This window comes from Callospermophilus lateralis, chromosome 6, assembly GCF_048772815.1.
Source record: "Callospermophilus lateralis isolate mCalLat2 chromosome 6, mCalLat2.hap1, whole genome shotgun sequence".
Lineage (NCBI taxonomy): Eukaryota > Metazoa > Chordata > Mammalia > Rodentia > Sciuridae > Callospermophilus > Callospermophilus lateralis.
The window spans coordinates 43,561,524-43,570,133 of record NC_135310.1 but is presented as its reverse complement, the minus strand read 5'-3'; the positions used below and the strand labels follow the sequence as shown (position 1 = coordinate 43,570,133).

Sequence of the window (8,610 nt, the reverse complement as noted above, 5' to 3'; positions counted from 1 at the left end):
AAGTATCACCTACAGTGCATTGCTCCAAAATTGGGGGCAGGGAAGAGGAAGCTACTCTGGTTAACTGTTGCAGGGTTTGATCAGTTCAGTGGATTTTGGTCTTTGTTATATTTTGCCTGTCCCAAATAAAAGTTTTTCAAATGGACAAGCTAACCAGAAAAGCTGCTCCAGCCCCTTCTGTCCAGTCTAGTATTTCTTACTCTAAGCAAATCATCCTAATGTTCCTCCCCAGCAACTGAGGAAACAAAGACTTATGATAGACATGAAAGAAAACTCCATTTTTTATATCATTTGATACTCACTCCATGTCCATAAATTACTAAAGTGTTAGGGTCTGTAAACAAGTCAGGATGGCGCCTGGCATTTTGCCAGAGGGAGTGGTTTGTGAAGTAACGCCAGGGAGCCTTTAAGTGTGGAGATTCCTTATTGGTTGACTGCTGTATCTAGTTTATGTTAATTAAGATAAGCTGTGTGGAATGTATATATACCCCTCCTGTCCTACAATAAAAGGCTCCCACTCCTGCTGTATCAATGTACACAAGTTGCTCCTCACACCCCGGTTATTTTGCTGCAGCCGGACTGTGGCACTAAAGGTTTGCAATAAATCATCTCAAATACTATTTCATCTGTGCTCATAAAAATTAGACACATTTTAATTGTTGGAACCTTTTACCTCTCTTGGGACCGAGGCCATTATTGATTGGTGGCTGAGGTGGCCTCATAGGTTCTTCCAGAGCATTTCCGTATACATGACCTGGCTGGATTGGTGTTCGCAGGCTTTTAGCCTCTGCATGGGCTTTTGACCTTAGTGCTGCCTAATGGTTTAATCTGAAATCTTCCTAGGCCCCTTAGTGATAGTGACGTACCTGCCCCTTATTCGTTCTTCCTACTGTCTCTTCCTACTCCCTCCTTCTATCACTATATAAACTTGTCCCTGACAAAATAAAGTTGAGATTGTTGCACCTTCTTGGTTGACTCATCTCCCGACTCAGTGTGATTGTGGGCCAGGTTGGGTGGCAGGCCAGGTTGAGATACTTACCCTCTAGCTCAGTCCAGGAGACACTAGTGTGCTTCACTACCTCTGTCAGAGGGTGGTTCCCACAGCTGGTGCCTCAGAGACAACAGGCTGATCCTGCCTGCCTCCCATGTATCCTTTGTCACAGGGAGCGACATTAATGTGAGACCAAATCAAATCCAGGGATAGACATTAATAGAATATCTCAAATAAGTATTTAATAAAAAGGCTAGCAAATTCAGGGTCTTTAATGAAACTTTAATAAAATTTATGAGACAAGGAAACTGAAAGCACAATATTTTCTTAGGAACTTTTCTGTTTCGTGTTATCTTCTTTACAACATAGAAGCTTTTCCTAAGAATGCAGGGAGTATGAAATTTCTAAGGCTCTCTTGTTGTTTTCTCCATTAAACCCCTGTCTTAAAATCTTGAATCTATATTAATCTTTGTAATTTTCTGCTACCTATATAACATATTTTTCTCAAGCATGCAGTGAGGTCGCTGTTTCCAAGAGCTCTTCAATTCTGAAATATAAGAAGTGTGTTTCCAGGCATTGAAACCCAAAGGCTCACCTAGACACAATGGAGTGAGCAGAATACATAAAAATCTCTCCTGACAAATCTGAACTCTGCTTTTCCCAACCATGTGAAGTCTATTGGAAGAAGATTCCAAGTAATTTGGCAAGTCAGGAAGGCAGATTTTAGTGCTGAATTTCTGATTGTATCCCCCCAAAAGTTGTTCCATGCATATCATGCAAGAATGTAACCTCCAAAAAATAAATTATAAAGAGAGAAAACTGGACTTCAGAAGGCTGGATAATATTTGCATGTTCTTGCATTTTACCACACATCATACCTTCTTCCTTCTTCCTTGCTCTGATGTGAAGCATGTGCTTTCATTTTTCATTTTGGCTTAACATGTTATCACTTAATAATAATTCAGTAAATTTACTTAGAACAAGAAAGTCACCTAATGACTCATGTCTTAGGGATGGTTTCAAAAAAAATTAATTGTGCATTTTGTACCATTGAATATTCCCAGTGTTTTTTAGAATTGTTGCAACTGATGCTGGAAGCTTCGAAATAGAGCAGAAGGCATAAGGTCTGTGGCTTGTGACCATTCCCAAAGTATGTAAGATTGGTAGACATTGAATGCAAACAAAAAACTATGCATCATTGAATTTTTTCCTGTCATTAAAATGCTAGCAGAGCTCAAGGAATTGTGAGTCCCTTTTTCTATAGTATAGGAAAAATAAGAAATTTCAAGACTTGAGTTACGTACAATTTCTGATAACGTACCTTAGTACTTAGAAGGTTCTCAACTTAAAAACACAAAAACAGAAATGTCATCATTTTCCATAGCATTTGGAAACTTTCCATAGGTTGGAAACTTTACTATCAGAGGTCATCAGTTCTCAGATATTTATATGTTTTGAATACTTAGCCAATCTGACTTTGGGATGCATCTTCCAGTTGTTGTCTCAGTGATTTTGTTCATGCCTAACAACTGATGGCATCTTAATTTCGGTAAAATAATGTAAATGTTAAGGTGAAATTTAGAAATAAGAAAGGAAAAGCTGATATGTGTAGCTACTGGGTGTTTTGTCTTCCTTTTTTTATTTTTGTAAAGTAAAACAAAAGATAAACCAAAAGTTTCTCTCTTAAGTTAGGTAAAATCAAAGAGGAGAAAAAAAGAAGATAATATAGCTAATACTTCACTGCCACCTGTAATTTCTAAAACAACTAAGAGCATTTGTATTAAAATTAACTTTATTGACATGTATATTAAATTATAGAGTAAATATTAAATAATTCAATCTATTATATTATTTAAATTTACTTTGTTAAATTGTATTAATTTTAATAAAATTTAATGAATTTTTAAATATGAATCATACTATAATTTAAGTTAATAAACAATATCAGTTAATAAAATAAATTTAAATCAAACAATAGTATTAATAAAAGAAATTTAAACAATACTAATTAATAAAATAAATTTAAATTAGATTAATTTGTATTAAATGATAATATAATTTATATTTAAAAATATATTAAATTTAATTTAAATTAATTTTAATAAAAATGTTCTGAGTAGTTTTAGAGACTACAGGTGTCAGAGAAGTATGTGCTATGCAATCTACTTTTTCTCTTCTCTGATTTCACCTACTTAAGATAGAAACTTTTGATTCATCTTTTACCTTAATTTATCAAAAGTTTGTAACTATACTATTTTAAGCTTTTTATCTTTCAAAAACTGTTCTTAGCTTATTTCTCTCCCCAACTTGTTTTGATCTACTGTTGTATAAAATGTGTTTATAAGAATTATTGTAGAGCCCCCCAATAGTATGTAGATAAACAGTCCAGATATTTAATGATGCATTCTTACTAATTAACTTTTGCATTGGCAATGGATCATGTGATCCCACTTCGGGGTTGACTCATAAAAATACTCTTCCTTCTGGACATATTTAACATCTGGAAAACTGAATTAATGTGAAGTGACTTTTGTATAGAAATGTAAATAAGCAAAATGGATAGGGGTCATACAATTTGGATTCAAAGCATCTTAGAATTTATCCACTAAGCTTCATGTTTAGGTCCTTCCCATTGGAATTTTCCCTTGGTGGTTGTACAATGTTATCTTGGATAAAATAAATATTCTCAACTTTTTGCAATATTATATTTAGTTTTCATGTACTCTAAACCTGAGACCTCCTTCTTATGTGTTGGATTGTTCTTGTTTCCTGTAATTACATGTATCATTTTTATCTTAATGCCATTAAATTTAAGAAATATTATTCTTTTTTTAAAAAAGAGGTTGGAACTAATGGTTCAAGAATGCTGCTCTGTACAGTTGCTCACAAAATTACATCAGAATTGATGACTGGTGATGATTAACTGCTACATTGGAACAAAATTCTATAAACAAAAAGTGCTACAAAAAACAAAACAAATTTTTAAAAAAGTACTATGGCAAAAAATCACAACAACAAGAACTCAAAAAATAGAATAAAATACCTAGTAGCTATACACTTACATATACCAGCTTTTTGGCTTTCTCTTTTTGTCTACAAATACATGAGTACTTTTTCAAAAGGCCATGCTGTAAAACATAAAAAAAGGATTCTGGCTTCTTTAAAATGCTAAATATTTAGAAGATCCTGGAGTACAACTCTGGCACTATTGTCCAGGGACACTGGCAATAGTGTAAAAGTGGGCATGAAATCTGCAATGGGTTTAAAAAGAGGATGCCCAGGTCCACCAAGTCCAACTCCAGCTAGGTTACTAAGAGGCACAGCTGCAGAACATGGAACCAAGAGTGGATTCCCGTTGGTGCTTTTGCCAGCTCTTAATTTGGCTCCATCTTTAACATTTCCTGGTACATTTACACCTTGCTCTCTCCTTCCTGGTGAGTCTAGACAATCCGTGGCATGGGCAGACACTTTTGGTGGTGAAACAGAGGGATGAGATTCCGATTCCAGAAATTTGACAAAGAGTTCTGAAAAAGAACTATTTAGCACAGGTTCTTGATTTGGTCTCAAAGGAATGTTGGAGACACTTTTTGAAGCCCCTCCAAGCCAACTACTCATCCACTTACTGACACCACCATAATCTTTATGCAACAACTGCTCCATTTCGTCCTTTGGAATGTCCAGAGTGCTCCCCATCAACTGCAATACTTCAGGACGTTTGCCTTTTGGTGTCTTGAAATGACCAATAAAAAGGTTTCTCATGAGGACCTTGTCTACTTTCCCTTCTGTGCTGTTGACCAAAGTGGACAATTTCTGTTGTGCATGGTCCAACATTTCTTTTCGGAGCTCGTTTTCTTTTTTCAGTTCCTCCATCTGTTCTTCCTTGAGATCTAAGTCTTCTCTCAGTTTGGAAGCAGAATCCAACATAGCATTTGCTTCATGCAAACGTTCCTGCAATGATGATACTTCTCCTTCTAGCTTTTCGGCCTTGTTCTTCCATTCAGCTACTGACTGTTTTTCTTTGGCTAGTTCAGTAGAATGCATAGCTTTCTCTTCTTCTTGGAAGTGCTCTAGAACCCTTTGCAGGTTACTTGATGACAGGGCACACTGCCTTACTCGTTCCTGGCAGAGCGAAAGCTGCAGTGCATTCTCATCCCTCTGTTGAGAGGCCAGACTCAACTGTTCCTGCAGGGACTCTATCTGCACACTGGCTTGATGACTTGCCTTAGAAGATGTAGCTAGCTTCTCCTCCAAGAGTGTGACTTTCTGTCTCAGTTGAATCTCTTTGTCTTCTGCAGCCAATATTTCCTGGGTGTAAGACTCTTCTGATTCCAAGAGATGGCTGCGTAGCCTTTCTAGCTCCCGGTTTAGGCGTAATTCTTGGTCCTGTAAGTGTTGAACCTCTTTTGTTGTTACGATTTTTACTTTGGTCTCTTGAAAAATATCAGAATTCAATGTTTGAGCATATCCTCTTTCTCCAGGCAACTGGGCTTTTATTTTTTCAATAGTTGTCTGCAAGTTCTTAATCTCCTCCTCTTTGTCTAAAAGTAACTGGCTATGCCCAGCATTCATCTGCTCATATTGGTACTTAAATTCATCCATTTTCTCCTTCTGCTCCTGTAAAGACTGAAGTAGTTGCATTTTACGCTGGTTTTGATTTTCAATTATATTCAGATGGTCTTTAATTTCATCTTCCAGATGATTTTTTACTATATTCAGTTGAGATACCTCCAATTCTAGTTCTGTGATAGCATCAAGAGCTTTAGGCTCAGTCACAGGTACAGCTTGATTTTGCTGTTCCCTAAGTGTTTCCAATTCTAATTGCAGATAGTTGTTTTCTGCTTTCATGTAGGTAAGACTTCTGTCCTTTCTTTCAATGGCTTGCCTTAAAGTTTCATTTTCTCTTAAGGCCTGAGAACACTTATCTAAATCCTTTTGTAGCTCTGAACTTTTTTCTTCGAGTTTTTCAATAAAAACTTCTTTCTCATTTATGACTTTTATCAATTGCTCCTGTTCTTCTACATAAGATGCCAAAATTTCCTCAGTTTCTTTTTCATCAGCAGTCATTTGCTCAATATTCTTTTTGAGTCCTGCTATTTCAAAGTCCTTCTCTTGATTGAGTTGCACTACACACTCGTGTTTCAGCTGTAAGGCAGAGGTATTCAAATTATGTGGATTGGAGAGTTCCTGAATAGTCTGCCTGCGATTATTTGCTTCTTCCAACAGTCTTTTTTCTGCCTGGTGAAGTTTGGCTTCTATCTCTTCTTTGTCTCTTTCTAGAGTCTCCATGATACTGTCTTTTTCTTGACAGATTTGATTGTTAGCAGCAATAGATTCTTCCAACTTACGCCTTACATCTTCACGTGCTAAAATCAACATTTCATTTTCTGTTTTGAGATCAATAGCAACTTTCTTTAAATTTTCATTGAGCTGTTCTACTTCAGAAAGATTTTGCCTTAAGTTGCTAATTTCAGCTTCCCGTTCTTTAAGCATGTCATCCTTACAATGACTGTTAGAGTCTTCATTCAGAGAACTTCGGTACTTACTCTTAAATCCAGACAGCTCATCTTCAATTTGTCTAATGGGATCCTTAAGCCCAAGGTTTTCCTGCTGGATGTTTAAACTATTTTTTTTGTGACTGATTTAGCTGATCTACTAAATCTTCTACTTTACCTTCAAGCTTCTGCTTGGTTAAATGCAAATCACTGAGGCTCTGTGCATTCCCAGTTAACTTCTCCTTCTGCACATGCATCTCTTGGGATATGTTCATTTGATCATCCTCAAGTTGATGAACTCTCTCTTTTTCATCATCTAGTTCTTGTTCCAACTTCTTGATGACAAGGTCTCCTTCATTTTGTTGTTTGGATAGCTCCTCTTTTATTAAAATCATGTGCTTTGTGTCTTCCTGATTCTGATGATCCAGTTCTTCTAACTCAGCTATCAGCATTTTCTTTTCATTGATAGTCTCATTCAGTTCTTCCTCCTTTGCCTTCAAGTGAACTTGTAAGTCTAGTAATCGTACATTCAAATTCATGTCTGTTGAAGCTGTTTTTCATGACTTGATGGTCACAGCTCAATTTTGACAGTGACATCTGAAGTTCCTCTTTTTCTTGACTCAATGATGACTTCTCTTTTTCTAAAGCTTCAACATGCATTTTAAGTTTCAGATTGTCTTCAGCAAGATGGTTATCCTGGTTTAAGCCATTTAGTCTCATGATTTCCTTCTCAGCATCAGCCAGGGCTTGTTTTAGCCTGAACACTTCTTCCACTGCTGAACTCTGTGGAAGGATTTTTGCCTTTTCTGCCACAGTAGAACTCTGCTCCAAAATTGACATTTCATGCTGATGATCATCTATGTCTGGACTTTGGTTTGGTTGAAGAGTCTTGATAGTATTTTGTACTTTTCAGATTTCACTTGTGTCAGAATGATATTTTCCCTGAGCCTCAGCAATCTGCCTCGAGTGACCAACTTCAGATTCATATCTTGCAACTTTAATTGACAATCTGCTTGTTTCTTGTCGTGATAAAATTATGTCACTAAAATTCATGTCATCATCACGAAAGGCTGAAAAATGACTACTGATCCCGGAACCGAATGGAGCCAGAGCAGTTGTTGTTGGTACGCCACCAGCTCCTGAAGGTACCCATTGAGCAGCTGCCTGTAGTTGAAACACTTGATTTTGCAGTACAATCTGTCTTGCTTTAAGATGGCTGATCTCTACCTCTTTCTGTTGCAGTTGATTTTGGTAACTTACAGACTGATGATTTATTTGCAGCTGTGATGCTTCATGCTTTTCTGCCAGATCAGTACAATACTTTTTCAGTCTTTCATTCTCACATCTTAGTGTGGAATCAGTAGTTTCCACTTCCTTTCCCCAACAATGATGTAAAGCTCCTTCTAGGTCTCCTAAGTCATCCAGAAGTATTTCCCTGGTGAAGCTGGAGTCATGGCCAGTGAGGGAAGCCAAGCTGCTCCCCACCTGACCCAAGAAGTGGCCCAAGCCTGAGACCAGGCCTCCAAACCAGGACGACATCACCGCCACTTCAGTGATCCATCGGACCAGCTCCGAAAACCGCGTCCATCACCGTCCACTTCTCTGCCCAGAATGTCCTCCAGCGTTGCTAGGGTCAATTATGACCCAAGCGCTCAGAATTCCTCACAGCGCGAGGTTCCTGGGGCTCCACCAATACCAACCATCCCTTCCTGCCTCTAAACTCAGAAGCTGGTCCTGGGCTTTGACCAGGGGCTGGCAGCCAGTAGCACACTCACCCCCTGCAGGGCCTCTGCTTCTTCCCTGCACTTGCCTGTCAGCTATTGGCTCACAGGATTGGGCAGGGTTGGCTGGGAGTAGCTAGAGATACAGGAAAGTGTCCTAGTTTGAGTCCAAAGGCACTCCCACGAAGAATCAATGTTGTAGATGAAATCCAAAGGTAGTTCACTGGACAGTTCCCTCTTGTCTGGGAGAGGTGGATTTTTTGTTGCTTTCAGTTGCATTCAGTTGACAAGGTGAGGTCTCACTCCATTACAGAACGCAATCTATTTAATTAAAAGTCCCCAATTCAAAAGTTATTCTCACCCCAAAACACCAGAGTAATTATCAGAGTAATATTTGGCCAAATAT

The 8,610-nt window shown here is 37.8% G+C and overlaps 1 pseudogene; it reads right to left on the bottom strand.

Moving 5' to 3' along the window:
* Nucleotides 1–4,159: 4,159 nt before the first annotated feature.
* Nucleotides 4,160–8,022, bottom strand: LOC143401844 (thyroid receptor-interacting protein 11 pseudogene; annotated as a pseudogene).
* Nucleotides 8,023–8,610: the final 588 nt, after the last annotated feature.